The 16,614-nt window shown below is 46.0% G+C and overlaps 1 long non-coding RNA gene across 2 annotated transcripts in view; it reads left to right on the forward strand.

Moving 5' to 3' along the window:
* The window catches only part of LOC147029137 (uncharacterized), a 29,563-nt gene extending 22,712 nt beyond the window's left edge, over window positions 1-6,851 (forward strand). For both annotated transcript variants that reach the window (XR_015057843.1, XR_015057844.1), the window contains exon 3: window positions 4,359-6,851. This is a non-coding gene — a long non-coding RNA (uncharacterized LOC147029137). The remainder of the gene's footprint in view (window positions 1-4,358) is intronic.
* Window positions 6,852-16,614: the final 9,763 nt, after the last annotated feature.

A 16,614-nucleotide genomic window follows, 5' to 3' on the forward strand; every position in this document is an offset into this window, starting at 1 on the left:
TATTGATGACATGTCAAGTTTTTGACCAAGATACACCATCTCATAAGTTTGTTCAACAGTACAGAACAGTACAGAACAGCACAGGGTGCAATGTCAGTCCCCTTTCAATGGCGTGTGTGGCCACCATTGTTTTGGATCCAGGCTGTGCATCTTCGGCGCATACTGCCTACCAGTCTTTGGATGGATTGCTGCTGGATTCTGTCCCACTCAGTCCTCAATGTCTGAAGCAGTTCTGCCCGTGTCCTGGCCCTGCCAAGCTCATCCCACAGGTGACTTAGGACCATCTGCATGTCCTGCCTTGCAATGGTGATTCTTGGCCTCCCTGATCAAGGTCTGTCATCTACAGAGTTGTGGAGGATGTCTCTGTCCACCAGGGCCGATATCGTCTGGTGTGAACAGCCAAGGCGACATGCCACCTCACGGTCGCTCAATCCGCCTTGCAGTATGCCCAAGGCACACTGCCGTTGGTCCCTTGACAATCGTGGCATGTTGATTGAAATGCCCATTTTGCAATGGCGTTTTTAAAGCCAATATCAAGACATCAAGTGCAGCTCATTAAAATCATCCTGTACCCCTTGGCTAATCACTGACAGTCAAAACGGCTGTTCAACAGCTATGCTATGAAGTGACCATTAAAGGTTCAAGTGACCATCCGTGACCGTTTTGTCTGACAGTGAGGACACTATTGTCCACAAATAAGTTCACACATTTACTACACGCAGTGTTATTGTTGATATTTGAAGGTTTAAAAGATGGGAAGTTTCTTTTGCGTTTCAGTATATATTTAATTTACAAAAATGATATTCACAAAACCTTTAACTCGTATTAGGATTGACAGATTCTTGCAAGTTTATGGGAACACTACCAGCCGACCAAGCATCAAATCTAAGCTCCACGGGCTCTTTTCCAAATCGTAATTCATTCTTTCCAAAAGAGGAAATTCTAACGAAAGAGGAAATTCAGATTAAAGAGAGAATTCAAAGTAAAGAGGAAATTCTAATTAATGAGGAAATTAATGAAGAAATTCTAACTGAAGATGAAATTCTAATGATTAAGAAAATTCAATCAATGAATGAAATTCTAACTAAAGAGGAAATTCTGATTAAAGAGGGAATTCTAACTCGAGAGGAAATTCAAACAAGGAATGAAATTTAAAGTAAAGAGAAAATTCTTACAAGTAAGGGAATTTATCCTTATGATTATATGGATTCATTTCAGAGATTTAAAGAAACACGACTTCCTTCAAAAGAAAGTTTCAATCATAACCTTTATGAAGAAGAGACAAGTGATAAAGAATATAAACACGCACAAGAAATTTGGAAAATATTTAAGATAAAGAACCTTGGAGAATATCATGATTTGTATCCAAAAAAAGATGTTTTATTGTTTGCTGATGTGTTTGAAGATTTCAGATCACTCTGTCATCAAAAAAACTAGCATAACCCGCGCTCTGCGCGACATGTTGGGGTAGGTGTGTTTGAGAAAGGAACTGATGCAGAGTATCAATCGTAATTTTACTTTAATGCAGTCAGTGGAATACGATCTCACTGTTTCAGAACGATTTTATTTACTTTTTTTGTTCCATGCACCTCATATGGTCTTTGGGATAATGTAAGCGGAATATCACATTATTTGAGCGCAGAACAAAGTCGAAGATAGCACGACACGAAACCACAAACTCGGAAATAATATACAAGATTGTTATGGATTAGATCCTGCCCACTATTTCACAGCTCCTGGTTTCGCTTGGAGTGCAATGTTGAAAATGACAAAACAAGACATAGATTTAATCAGTGATGTAGAGATGATTTTGATGAGTGAGAAGTCTAAGAGAGATGGAATATCACAAGTATGTTCAAAAAGATATGCTAAAGCAAATAATAAATATCTTCCAAATTATGTAAGTGAAAAAGATGGTAATTATTTGATGTATTTTGATGCTAATAATTTGTATGGATGGGCAATGTCTCAATCTCTGCCTTATGGTAAATTAGAGTGGGTGGAAGAAAAGAACTATGAAAAGGCTTTGATGAATATTGTTATTTCTTCTCAAGCGGAATTGAATGTGGAAGAAGAAGGTTATTATTTTGAAGTTGATTTGAGGTACCCGAGTGATCTTCATTACAAGCAGAAAGACCTTCCTTTTGCATGTGAGAAAGAAACCCCAAAGAAAGAATGATGAAGTGATTATCATAAAAGTTTTAATATAAAAGGCAAATCAACAGAAAAGTTACGAACAACATTCTATGATAAAGAGGGATATGTTTTGCATCAGAGAAGCTTGAAACAGTTTTTGAGAGAAGGATTGAGAGTAGCTAAAATTCAGAGTTTTAAAATTTAAACAAAGTCCTTGGATGAAAAAGTATATTAAATTCAATACAGATATGAGAACAAATACAAAAGTAAAATTTGAAGGGGAATTCTATAAATTGATGAATAATGCTGTCTTTGGAAAGACAATGGAAAATGTTAGAAACAGGCAAAACATTAGATTTGCAACATCTTGGAAAGAAACTTCTTGATTGATAAATAAACCAAGTTTTAAGAGAGAAGAGGTTTTTTCAGAGAACTTTTCTGCTGTTCATATGGAAAAGGAAAGTATTGTAATGGATAAACCAATTTATATTGGAACAGCAGTTCTTGATTTATCAAAGATATTGGTGTATGATTATTTGTATAATGACTGAAAGAAAGAGTATGGTGAAAATGTTTCATTGTTGCATATGGACACTGATAGTTTCATCCGAGATATAAAAACTGATGATGTTTATGAAGATATGAAGAAAAATATTGGAGTATATGATACAAGTAATTTTAGTAAGAAGAATGAGTTATTTTCCAAAAAGAATGAAAAGGTTATTGGTAAGTTTAAGGGTGAGTTGGGTGGAAAAGTAATGAGTGAGTTTATTGGATTGAGAGCAAAGGCATATGCTTATAAGTATGGTGATCAGATTGATAAGAGGTTAAAGGGAATAAAGAAATATGTAATAAAGAAATCAATCACTTTTAGAAATTATTATAATTGTTTGATGAATAAGAAAGAAGAATATAGGAAAATGAATTCAATACGAAGTTATAAACATAAGATATATAGTGAAGAAGTAAATAAAAAGGCATTAGGAGCCTTTGATGATAAGAGATTTATTTTAGATAATGGAATAGATTGTGTTCCATATGGATATTGTATGATAGAGTGCAGAGAATAGATTGTGTTTTAACGATGGGAAGATAGGTTAGAGTTTTTAAGGGCTACTGCCGTGTTTTTTCACAATATTTAAATGGTCAAACCAAGTATTAATCAAACTAAAGAGTGGAGAAAATCTCAGTCTTGGTATATGAATAGAAAACATAATGAATGTGAAAAATATCAAATAAGTGTTATTGAAAAAAAATAACTAAAACAAAAGGTAAATAAAACAAATAAGCAAACCAATTTAAAAACTTGTAAGTTGGAGGATGGAAAGAAAAAAAATAAATATCCTTGAATGGACTGAAAACTTTGATGGTTATCAAATGAACAATGGAAAAACAATTTACTGTAATCTCAAAATGATATGTGGCTCAGGAGGTGGTCAAACAAGAGCATGAAGAGAAGTTTATCATTTCGTAATGGCACAAAAGGGGTATCTTAAAAAATATAAAGATTCAAATGTTTTATTTTAAAATATTTTCCATGGGGATTATTGTGCAAAGAAAATTAAACTATAGAAGGAATTTGAGAATGAACAAATCTTGATAGGTTCAATGAGTGAGCTAAACAATATGCATTGGTTATTTGAAAAAGAGTGCCCTCAAGTTTTTCTATTACATGTTTCAGATATTTCACGTTTGTGCTGTTACATGTTTCAGATATTTCTTCAGAATCACCTTTAACAAATCACATTACGACATGAACAAATCTTTATCTTATTGCATTGGTTATTTGAAAAGAGTGCCCCTCGGTTAAAAGGGGAGACAAATAAATATACCTTGGGATAAAAAGGGGGTGTTTTTTTTAGGGAAAAAAAAATGAATCACTGAAAATCCCCCATTCACTTTCATGGGGAAAAGTGAGCCAGAATCAGTATATTCACCCTATTAACCCCAACCCTTACATTCAAAATCCCAACCCTCACCCCAACCCTCACATTCAAAATCTCAACCCCAACCCAACCCTCGCCCAACACAATGTCTTTTTAAAAATGAGATTTCCACCTTTATATATTTTTTACGTTTTTTTTTCTCTTCTTCCAATTCTGTCTTTTAAGGCTTTCAGGTTTGATGATGTTGAAAGGGGGAGTAAGCCTGCACTTTCTTCCCAGAACTAACAATATATATTTTTTATGTTTTTTTCTCTTCTTCCAATTCTGTCTTTTTAGGCTTTCAGGTTTGATGACGTAGAAAGGGAGAGTAAGAACTTTCCTGCACTTTCTTCCCAGAACTTTCTTGATCTTGCTCCCATCAAGCACCATCCAACAAAGAACTACATCGATAGGTTTAGATCCCAAAGAGTGATAGCATTTCAAGTCTCCAAAATAAACCCAACTTTCCAAGTTTTCAAGGTATAACTGCATTCCTATTGAGTTTCCAAGATATGTATCACATTGTGAGTTATCAAGCCAGAACTCACATTTCAAGTCTCCAAAATAAAACCAACTTACAAAGTCTCTAAGGGATAACTCATTTCCTGATTTTTTCAAAATTTGTGAGTCTCCAAGGTTGGCCCCATATTTAGAACCATCTTGGCAGAACCCTTTTCCTGAGTCTTCAAGGTCGTTATTTAAACCATCAAGGCAGAACTCATTAACTGATTTTTTTCAAAATTTGTGAGGTCTCCGAGGTAGGTTTCATATTTAAAACCAACAAGGATAACTCATTTCTTCAAAATTTGTGAGTCTCCAAGGTAGGCCCCATATTTGGAACCATCTTGGCAGAACCCTTTTCCTGAGTCTCCAAGGTAGTTATTGAAACCATCAAGGCAGAACTCATTTACTGATTTTTTCAAAATTTGTGAGTCTCCAAGGTAAAACTTGTATTCTGGCTCATCAAGGTCGAGCTTGTTCTGTGGGTCTTGGTCAATCACAAGGTCTTCAACCAAGCCAACAATTTCGCCCAAAGTTGTAGCAAAAGCAGTATTTTCATTTTGTATTTCAGATACAATTTCCTGTGAGAGAAAATAATAATGTATTAATTAAGTTCTTTAATTATTAAATGAGTATGCTGAAATCAAACTGAAAATAGGAAAATAAAATCTAACCTCAAGAGATGAGGTTTGAATCCAGTTCATCAACTTGAAGGTTTAGTTCCATACAAGTCGTAAAACTCCAAGGAACGCCAAAATCATCCCACTCAAGGTCTAGCTCGTTCTGTGGGTCTTGGTCGCTCACAAGGTCTTCAACCAAGCCAACAATTTCACCCCAAGATGTAGCAAAAGCAGTATTTTCAGATACAATTTCCTGTGAGAGAAAATAATAATGTATAAATTAAGTGATTTAATTATTAAATGAGTATGCTTCAATCAAACTTTGAAAATAGGAAAATAAAATCTTACCTCAACAGATAAGAGGTTTCAATCCAGTTCATCAACTTGAAGGTTTAGTTCCATACAAGTAGTGAAACTCCAAGCAAGCTCAGCACAGCATGCCATTGTCAGTAAAAAAAAAATGTTTAAAATGGAGCCTGGGCTTGAGGCTTTTATCGAGAAAGACTGTTGGGCATGGTTTCCTTGGGCAACCCCAGGCAAGCTCAGGCAAGCCTTGTGAGAATGGAGAAATTTTTTTTCAAAATTGAGGATTCTTTGAAAATTCCCTGGGCAAGCCCAGGCAAGCCTTCGTTGGGAAATTTTTCAAAACCATAACATTCTAGAATTTTCTCGTGATTTCTTTGTGAGTCAGAGATGAACTGGAAATGATGTAAGAGTAGGCAGGGCTGAGTGAAAGTGTGCGGGGTTTAGTAAAAGTGGGCGTGGCTTATGAAAAAAATAATCTGAGGCTCAGGAGGTGGTCAAACAAGAGCATTAAGAGAAGTTTATCATTTCGTAATGGCACAAAAGGGTATCTTAAAAAATATTAAGATTCAAATGTTTTATTTTTAAATATTTTAGATGGGGATTATTGTGCAAAGAAAATTAAACTATCGAAGGAATTTGAGAATGAACAAATCTTTTCGGTTCAATGAGTGAGCCAAACAATATGCATTGGTTATTTGAAAAAGAGTGCCCCTCGGCTTACATGTTTCAGATATTTCTTGAGAATCACCTTTATCAAATCACATTACTACTTTACTACTTGAACAAATCTTTATCTTATTGCATTGTTATTTGAAAAGAGTGCCCCAAGGTTAAAAGGGGAGACAAATAAATATACCTTGGGATAAAAAGGGGGTTTATTTTTTGGGAAAAAAATCTATAAATCACTGAAAATCCCCCATTCACTTACATGCGGAAAAGTGAGCCAGAATCAGTATATTCACCCGACTCGTACCGAGTTAACATGGCCAACGGAAGATCCTACTGCCGCAACAGGCGACACCTGCGGAAATCTCCATCTGAGTCCGTGACCATTCTCACACTTCCAGACCTTGGAGAATTAAACATTCCTCAAGAGGAAACTCAGAGCACCGTGGATATGGCACCAATGCCACCTTCAAGTTCAAAGAACTCCCCATTTCCTCAACCCCCGAGCTGCAGATCACAGGGCCTTGCCTCAAATGCTGAAGGACGACATTCTATCAAGCCATAGAGCATGCCATTTCAGTGTTTGAAAGCTGGTTATGAAGTTTGTTTTTGCTATTTTCGTTGAACATAAACTTGCTTTGCAATTTTCAGTCTTTCTCTTCATAAGGAAAGGGGAGATATCATGAAATTTCTGAATGGTATGTGAAATGAGAGCGAGAGATGAACCTTCAGAGTTTAGGCTTTATTCCATTTGATTGGAGCCGCTTCTGTGGACACACCAGGAAATACAGGTTCAGCTAGGAGTACATAAGCAGAAACGTATACATGTGCAGTTAACCATTGCAGACTAATCCGCGTAAGCACGGAGTTCGATATAATCTCCATTCTCACCAGTCAATGAGCACCTTCAGTTAACGAGCATCAAGTGGACAGCCGATGTCAATAGCAATGCCCCGGGGACAATCACTCGTGCCGCAGAGAGACCTCCCCTTATACGCGAGACGCACAACATGTGATCCCGCGTCATGTCCCTTGATTCACGTTAATTCACCACAGTATGCTTGTTTGATTGGTTGTATTTGTCTGGCCTGCACATGTTGTGCGCATGCACCAATAAATCTGGCAGCTGGTCTGGGCATGGTGATCCCATTGTGTCTGTCATTACAGAGAGGGGAAGGCAGCGTGAGGGGAGCGGAAGGCAAAGGCAGCGCGAGGGGAGGGGCAGGCGAAGGCAGCGTGAGGCAAGGGGAAGGCGAAGGCAGCTCGAGTGGAGCAGATGGCAATGCAAGGGAGCAAAAGGCAGTGTGAGGGGGGGAGGGTCAGCGTGAGCGTGAGGAGGGAAAACCATGAGGGGAGGGAATGGGGAGACAGCTTGAGGGAAGGGAATGGGGAGGCAGCTTGAGGGGAGGGAATGGGGAGGCAGCTTGAGGGGAGGGAATGGGTCGGCAGCGTGAGCGGAGGGAATGGGGATTAAGCGTGAGGGGAGGGAATGGGGAGGCAGCATGAGGGGAGGGAATAGGAAGGCAGCGTAAGGGGAGGCAGCTTGAGGGGAGGGAATGGATCAGCAGCATGAAGGGAGGGAATAAGGAGGCAGCATAAGGAAGGGATTAAGGAGGTAGCGTGAGGGGAGGGAATACGAAGGAAGCATGAGGGGAGGGAATAAGGAGGAAACGTGAGCGGAGGGAAAAAGGAGGAAAAGGTGAGGGGAGGGAATAAGGAGGCAGCGTAAGGGGAGATAATAAGGAGGAAGCGTGAGGGGAGGGAATGAGGTGGCAGCGTCAGGAGAGGGAATAAGGAGGCAGCTTGTGGGGAGGGTATAAGGATGCAGCATGAGGGGAGGGAATAAGGAGGAAGGGTGAGGGGAGGGAATGAGGTGGCAGCATGAGGGGAGGGAATGGGGTGGCAGCATGAGGGGAGGGAATAAGGAGGAAGGGTGAGGGGAGGGAATGAGGTGGCAGCATGAGGGGAGGGAATGGGGTGGCAGCATGAGGGGAGGGAATGGGGAAGCAGGGCAAGGGGAGAGGAAGGCGAAGGCAGCACGAGTGGAGGGGCAGGCGAAGGCAGCGTGAGGCAAGGGGAAGGCGAAGGCAGCTCGAGTGGAGCGGACGGCAATGCAAGGGAGCGAAAGGCAGTGTGAGGAGGGGAGGGTCAGCGTGAGCGTGAGGAGGGAAAACCATGAGGGGAGGGAATGGGGAGGCCGCTTGAGGGGAGGGAATGGGTCGGCAGCATGAGGGGAGGGAATGTGTCGGCACCGTGAGGGGAGGGAATGGGGTGCCAGCGTGAGGGGAAGGAATGGGGAAGCAGTGCGAGGGGAGAGGAAGGTGAAGGCAGTGCGAGGGGAGTGGAAGGCGTAGGCAGCACGAGGGGAGCGGAGGGTGTAGGCAGCGTGAGGGGAGGGGAAGGTGAAGGCAGCGCGAGTGGAGCAGACGGCAATGCAAGGGAGCGGAAGGCAGTGTGGGTGGGGGAGGAGCAGCGTGAGCATGAGGGGGGAAGACAGCATGAGCAGAGGGAATGGGGAGGCAGCATAAGAGGAGGGAATGGGGAGGCACGGTGAGGGGAGGGAATGGGGAGGCAGCGTGAGAGAGGAAATGGAGAGGCAGCGTGAGGGGAGGAAATGGGGAGGCAGCATAAGGGGAGGGAATGGGGAGGCAGCGTGAGGGGAGGGACCATGAGGGGAGGGAATGGGGAGGCAGCGTGAGGGGAGGAAATGGGGAGGCAGCGTCAGGGGAGGGATGGGGAGGCATCTTGAGGGGAGGGAATGGGGAGGCAGCTTTAGGGGAGGGAATAGGGAGGCAGCATGAGGCGAGGAAATGGGGAGGCAGCATGAGGGGAGGGAATGGGGAGGCAGCGTGAGAGGAGGGAATGGGGATGAAGTGTGAGTGGAGGGAATGGGGAGGGAGCATGAGGAGAAGGAATGGGTTGGCAGCGTGAAGGGAGGGAATGGGTCAGCAGCATGAGCGGAGAGAATAAGGAGGCAGCGTGAGGGGAGGGAATGAGGAGGCAGCGTCAGAAGAGGAAATAAGGAGGAAGCGTGAGGGGATGGAATGAGGTGGCAGCATGAGCGGAGGGAATGGCGAGGCAGCGTGAGGGATGGCGAATGCAGCACTACAAGAGGGGAAGGCGAAGGCAACACTCTGGGTGGGGAAGGGAAGGTGAAGGCTGTGCGAGGGGAGAGGAAGGCGAAGGCAGTGCGAGTGGAGAGTAAGGCAAAGGCAGTGCGAGGGGAGCGGAGAGGAAGGCGGAGGCAGCGCGAGGGGAGCAGAAGTTGAAAGCAGTTCGAGGGGAGCAGAAGGCGAAGGCAACTGGAGTGGAGTGGATGACAATGCAAGGGGGCGGACAGCAGTGTGAGTGGGGGAGTACAGTGTGAGCATGAGGAGGGAAGACAGCGTGAGGGGAGGGAATGGGGAGGAGACGGGAGGGGAGGGAAGGTGGAGACAGCATGAGGGGAGGGAATGGGGAGGCAGCGTGAGGGGAGGGAATGGGGAAAACCGTGAGGGGAGGGAATGTGGAGGCAGCGTCAGGGGAGGGAATGGGGAGGCAGCGTGAGGGGAGGGAATGGGGAGGCAGCGTGAGGGGAGGGAATGGGGAGGCAGTGTGAGGGAGGGAATGGGGAGGCAGTGCGAGGAGAGGAAATGGGTCGGCAGCGTGAGGGAGGGAATGGGGATGAAGCGTGAGGGAGGGAATGGGGATGAAGTGTTAGGGAGGGAATGGGGAGGCAGCGCGAGGAGAGGAAATGGGTCGGCAGCGTGAGGGAGGGAATGGGGATGAAGCGTGAGGGGAGGGAATGGGGAGGCAGTGTGAGGAGGGGGAATGGGGAGGCAGCGTGAGGGGAGGGAATATTGAGGAATCGTGAGGGGAGGAAATGAGGTGGCAGCATGAGGGGAGGGAATAAATAGGCAGCGTGAGGGGAGGGAATAAGTAGGCAGCGTGAGGGGAGGGAATAAGGAGGCAGCGTGAGGGGAGGGAATAAGGAGGCAGTGTGTGGGGAGGGTATAAGGATGCAGCATGAGGGAGGGAATGGCGAGGCAGCGTGATGGGTGGCAAGACAGCACGACAAGAGGGGAAGGCGAAGGCAACACTCTGGGAGGGGAAGGGAAGGTGAAGGCTGTGCTCGTGGAGAGTAAGGCAAAGGCAGTGCAAGGGGAGCGGAAGGCGGAGGCAGCGCGAGGGGAGCGGAAGTTGAAGGCAGTGCGAGGGGAGCAGAAGGCGAAGGCAACTTGAGTGGAGAAGATGGTAATGCAAGGGAGCGGAAGGCAGTGCGAGTGGGGGAGTGCAGCATGAGCATGAGGAGGGAAGATAGCATGAGAGGAGGGAATGTGGAGGAAACGCGAGTGGTGGGAATGGGGAGGCAGCGTGAGGGGAGGGAATGGGGAGGCAGCGTGAGGGGAGGGAATGGGGAAAAGTGTGAGGGGAGGGAATGTGGAGGAAACGCGAGTGGTGGGAATGGGGAGGCAGCGTGAGGGGAGGGAATGGGTCGGCAGCATGAGCAGAGGGAATAATGAGGCAGCGTGAGGGGAGGGAATAAAGAGGCAGCGATAGGGGAGGGCATAAAGAGGCAGTGAGAGGGGAAGGAATAAGGAGGCAGCGTGAGGAGAGGGAAAGAGGTGGCAGCGTGAGGGGAGGGAATGGCGAGGAAACGTGAGGTGTGGCAAAGGCAGCACTACAAGAGGGTAAGGCAAAGGCAGCACTCTGGGAGGGGAAGGGACGGTGAAGACTGTGCGAGGGGAGACGAAGGCGAAGGCAGTGCGAGGGGAGCAGAAGGTGAAGGCAACTCGAGTGGAGTGGATGGCAATGCAAGGGAGCGGAAGGCAGTGTGAGTGGGGGAGTGCAGCGTGAGCACGAGGAGGGAAGACAGCGTGAGGGGAGGGAATGGGGAGGAAACATGAGGGGAGGGAATGGGGAGGCAGCATGAGGGGAGGGAATGGGGGGGCAGCATGAGGGGAGGGAATGGGGAGGCAGCGTGAGCGGAGGGAATGAGGAGGCAGTGTGAGGGGAGGGAATGGGGAGGCAGCATGAGGGGAGGGAATGCGGAGGCAGCGTGAGGGGAGGGAATGGGGAGGAAGCGTGAGGGGAGGGAATGGGGAGGCAGCGTGAGGGGAGGGAATGGGGAGGCAGCATGAGGGATGCTAATGGGGAGGAAGTGTTAGGGAGGGAATGGGGAGGCAGCGTGAGGATAGGGAATGGGTCGGCAGCATGAGCGGAGGGAAAAATGAGGAAGCGTGAGGGGAGGCAATAAAGAGGCAGCGAGAGGGGGGGGAATAAAGAGGCAGCGAGAGGGGGGGAATAAAGAGGCAGCGAGAGGGGAGGGAATAAGGAGGCAGCGTAAGGAGAGGGAATGAGGTGGCAGCGTGAGGGGAGGGAATGGCGAGGAAACGTGAGGTGTGGCAAAGGCAGCACTACAAGAGGGTAAGGCGAAGGCAGCACTCTGGGAGGGGAAGGGACGGTGAAGACTGTGCGAGGGGAGACGAAGGCGAAGGCAGTGCGAGGGGAGCAGAAGGTGAAGGCAACTCGAGTGGAGTGGATGGCAATGCAAGGGAGCGGAAGGCAGTGTGAGTGGGGGAGTGCAGCGTGAGCACAAGGAGGGAAGACAGCGTGAGGGGAGGGAATGGGGAGGAAACGAGGGGAGGGAATGGGGAGGCAGCATGAGGGGAGGGAATGGGGAGGCAGCGTGAGCGGAGGGAATGAGGAGGCAGTGTGAGGGGAGGGAATGGGGAGGCAGCATGAGGGGAGGGAATGGGGAGGAAGCGTGAGGGGAGGGAATGGGGAGGCAGCGTGAGGGGAGGGAATGGGGAGGCAGCATGAGGGATGCTAATGGGGAGGAAGTGTTAGGGAGGGAATGGGGAGGCAGCGTGAGCGGAGGGAATAATGAGGCAGCGTGAGGGGAGGCAATAAAGAGGCAGCGAGAGGGGGGGATAAAGAGGCAGCGAGAGGGGAGGGAATAAGGAGGCAGCGTAAGGAGAGGGAATGAGGTGGCAGCATGAGGGGAGGGAATGGCGAGGAAGCGTGAGGTGTGGCAAAGGCAGCACTACAAGAGGGGAAGGCGAAAGCAGCACTCTAGGAGGGGAAGGGATGGTGAAGGCTGTGCGAGGGGAGAGGAAGGTGAAGGCAGTGCGACTGGAGTGGAAGGTGAAGGCAGTGTGAGGGGAGCAGAAGGCGAAGGCAACTCGAGTGGAGCGGATGGCAATGCAAGGGAGCGGAAGGCATCGTGAGTGGGGGAGGGACAGTGTGAGCATGAGGAAGGAAGACAGCGTGAGGGGAGGGAATGGGGAGGCAGCGTGAGGAGAGGGAATGGGGAGGCAGCCTGAGGGGAAGGCGAAGGCAGCACTCTGGGAGGGGAAGGGAAGGTGAAGGCAGTGCAAGGGGAGAGGAAGGCCAAGGCAGCGAGAGGGGAGCAAAAGGCGAAGGCAGCACGAGGGGAGCGGAAGGACGAATTGACTCAATTTTGGTGAAGATCTGAATCCGGATCAGGATACGATAATTATTTAATTTCTGAAGTGATTCCTCACCACTGAGAGGGCCAAAAACGATGTGGTACTCAATGGCATGATATTTCAAAAATGTAATTGGCCCGATATGCTCTCATGGATTCGGCATAACGTGGTGTTGGTATGCGCTCCACCGAGTACCCTCCAGTTTTGATGTGGATAAAATCCATCTCTGTTGTGAAATTATTTTAAAACTTCTTTCAGTTGATTTGCGGAATGGTTTGGATGTGTGTCACTTTTGGAATGGTTCTGTCCACTGTCCAGTTTTCCCCCTCCCATGATCCTGACCTGGTTTGGTTGAGCCCACATTGACATTGGATTTCTTTTCAAAACTTATTTTTTCATATATTTTTGGTTTTGTGCACTTGCCCAGAGACAAAGTAACTTCCTTGTATTGGAATCACCATCATAGCTTGAGCAGTAATTTACGTAGGTTGGGCTGCAGTTTTACATTGCTTTGAGATGAGAAGAAGCAGAAAAAGAAGTACAAATTGGCATTTTAGCGATTTCTCGTTGTGGTACTTTAGCGATGCATTCTGGTGGGTTTTTAAGTCTTGGTAATTCAGAAAATGTTCGAGAATAAAAGGTATGACTTTTAAAAGCTTATCACCTCACTCGAAAGTCGCTTTGAAGCTCATCATTGTGTTCACATTTGAATGGGCAGCAATTTTTTCCCAAATCATCCCTCCACATCCCTGCTCTTCATTGCACGGCCCGCGAGCTACTGGCAGCGCCTGATGGCCAAAAGTGTGGCCAACAATACACAATTGTGAAAACATTCCATCATAATCTGCCATAAATGCGATCAAATTGACCCAATGGTTTCAAATGAGTGTTCCAACCCGAAGCATAAAAGTCACATAACGACATCAGGCTATGGTTCCAGTGAACAATCAATTATGCTTGGAGCCCAGTTCACCACAATGAAGAAGAGTATGTGGAGACGGGGCCGAACAGCAGCCATAACAGAGACGTGCAGGCAGTGTGGTGGCTTTCACACTGATGTCTTGTTGGTATTGGTGGCCCCCCTCTCATGAACAGGGGTCCCCCTCCCCCCTCGCCATTTACCCTGATGACCCCAGCACTGCTCCCCCTCGACAATCTCCCAGAAACTATGTCCTGAAATACCCACAGGAAATGATAAATGGGGTTTCTGGGACTCCCTTTCAAATGAATGGGAAAAGGGAAAAACTTTCTGACTCAAGCGCGAAAAGCCCAAAATAGGAGACTGATTTTCTCCCCACCTATCCCCTTCCCTCCCATACAAGCAAATGTAAAATTGAGACGATGAAAGATTGAGACTGATGAAAGCACTTCTTCCCCCCAACATAATCACAGTCCTTTTATATTTTCATTCCACTCAAAGAGCGAACCAACGAATATTTGCCCATGTTCTACTTTCGGGAATAACATTCATTTCCATCGAGTATATTCACTTTATCTCTTCAAGTGTGAAAGAAAGGGAAGTTTAAACAGCTTTAAAACGTGTTTTCTCAAAATCATTCAAAGCAAGCAGTTTCATTTTCGTGTTAAAATAAGTAAGTCTGGAGTCAGCCAAGCTGCCTTGCCTAAACCAAGTCAAAAAAATTCCGGTCATTTCCTATGTGGGACACACCCTGAAAAACCCATTGTTGTGCAATCTCCCATTACGTCATCAACAGGAGGATATTTATTGCTTTGTGTGCTCGGGCTTCATATGTTTTATTTCGAATATGGAGCGTTCAGATTATTTCTGTAACCTTGCAGATCAATCGTTTTCACAAGATGAGAGGTGAGGTCCTTGAACCCATTCATTATTTGTTGTTTTATACAGAATTAAATCACCATACAACCAATAATTATTGTCTGTCTTTTTCTAACAGGTTGTCCCCAATAAGAACATCATTGAAAACTGATCTTGAAAATGAGTTATTTGAATGACACGAGTGGCTAAAAATGAATGACTTCCTTGAAGATATTCATTCGTTTAGAAAATAATTGAATGGCATTTTTCTCGGCTTGCAAGAAGTTCTCTCACGTCCTCTGATCTTGAATGAGTCGAGTCAAATGTGAGAAATTATCCCTCTGTCTCTGTGTGTGTATATGTGTTTATATGTGTGTGTGTGTGTGTATATATATATATATATATATATATATATTGTTTTGGAAATGGCCCTTCGTATGCTACTAAATATAGGATTAGCTCAGATCCCCCATTAAATGCATGTTTAGCCAGGTTGTTCGGTAATTGGACGTTACATGTGTGTCGGGAGGTGTCACAGGCTGTTATTTGTTTGTGCAATGGTGGTGGATGGAGAGCTTCTTCTTCTTCCTCCCTCTCTCCGGACAATATTCCCCGCCCAGCGCTGAGAGGGGGAGTGGCCAAAAAGAGGAAGTGAAACTAAGGGGAGGAGTTTGTCGGCTTCGTAAATGGGCGCGCCCGAAAAGAAAAAGTGGAAAGAAACTGAGAGGACGGAGTTCAGCAGTCGGGCTTCGAGGCGAGCAGAAAAAGAAAAGCCAGTGGTGATTCTGCAGGGAGAGAAAACGGAACCTGAGGTTTAGGCAGCAATCTGCTTCGAGAGGATCTGGCTGCTGTGTGAGTCTGCAGTCGGTTTTGAGGCGTGCTTGGTCTTCGAGGCGAGCGTGCGCCGGGAAGGCAAGAGAGAAACGAAGGGTGTCGAGGCGCGATCTGCTGGTTGAGCAGTCGGGCTTTGAGGCGAGCGTGCGCCGGGAAGGCAAGAGAGAAACGACGGAGCCTCTGAGTGTTCCTACTCACCTCACGGCTCGACGACGTTTTGGAATCCCATGGACCCAGCTTGCCGGAGCCTGGCACTTCGATTTGGCCTTATCTGGTGAACAGGCCAGGCCTGGACTTGTATGCTGGACCTTGTGAAAAGCCAGCTGGAGCATACCATGGTGGATCTTTCGCTCTGGTGCAGTCGTCTTCGTGGGGTCTGAACACGCGAGAGTGCGTGCGTGAGGTCTGCGTCAAAAGGAGGACGAGCTCCATTTTGCCACGCGGTGTGCTCGAGCTTGGGGGCTCGAATTTGTGGACATCCGCTTGTTATGAGCGACATTCGTGCTTTTGACACTTTCCTCTCGTCCATGAAACATCACCAAGTACTCTGTCTTGTCTGCATGCTGTCTATGTCTTGTCTGCATGTTGCTTAAGGTATATCTCGGTAGGGACCCCCTCAAAACCCGTAATCCGTAGTTCCCTAGTTAAGAATGGGTTATAGATTAATTAAAACATTGTCGTGAATGTTTTGTTTGAATCAAACGTGAATCAAATGATCAATTTGATTGGTATATAAAACGAAAATGGTTACAGACTGGCAAAAAACGCTCGGCATCTGACAAAACCAGTCTATAACCGGGGTCTATTTCCCAAACTGGTAAGGTCCAGGGGTATGTTGGTATCGGGATTGAAGACGCGCGACCCGAGGCCTGTGCCAAGCCAGGCGGCATTATAAACCCTGGAGACGGCGGTGGTGGGGGTGGTGCCGAATCTGTAACGTTTGGCAATCAAGAGTCGGGTGCGAAGCCCCGCCACCGCTGAAACCTCAACAATATATATGTATATGCGTGTGTGTGTGTGTGTGTGTGTGTGTATGTGTACATATATATATATATATACGACACTCACACTTCTTCCCCCCAACATATATATATATATATATATATATATATATATATATATATATATATATATATATATATATATATATATATATATATATATATATATATATATATATATATACATATATTCCCAAACAACCTTCCCCCTCAATACATATATCTACCCATAATCCGTAGCTCCCTCGTTATAGATTAATTACAACATTGTCGTGAATGCTTTGCTTGTGTCGTGTTCCCAGATGTACCCAAAAAATCTGGCTGATTCGCATGAAGTTTCCGCTTTGAATTAGTTCGTGTCGCACCAATAGATCCGCCCGATTCGTAAAAAAAACAAAAAACAAAAAAAAAAACTGG

Source organism: Eptatretus burgeri, chromosome 4 (assembly GCF_056783735.1).
Source record: "Eptatretus burgeri isolate ZD-2024b chromosome 4, Ebu_testis_v1, whole genome shotgun sequence".
NCBI lineage: Eukaryota > Metazoa > Chordata > Myxini > Myxiniformes > Myxinidae > Eptatretus > Eptatretus burgeri.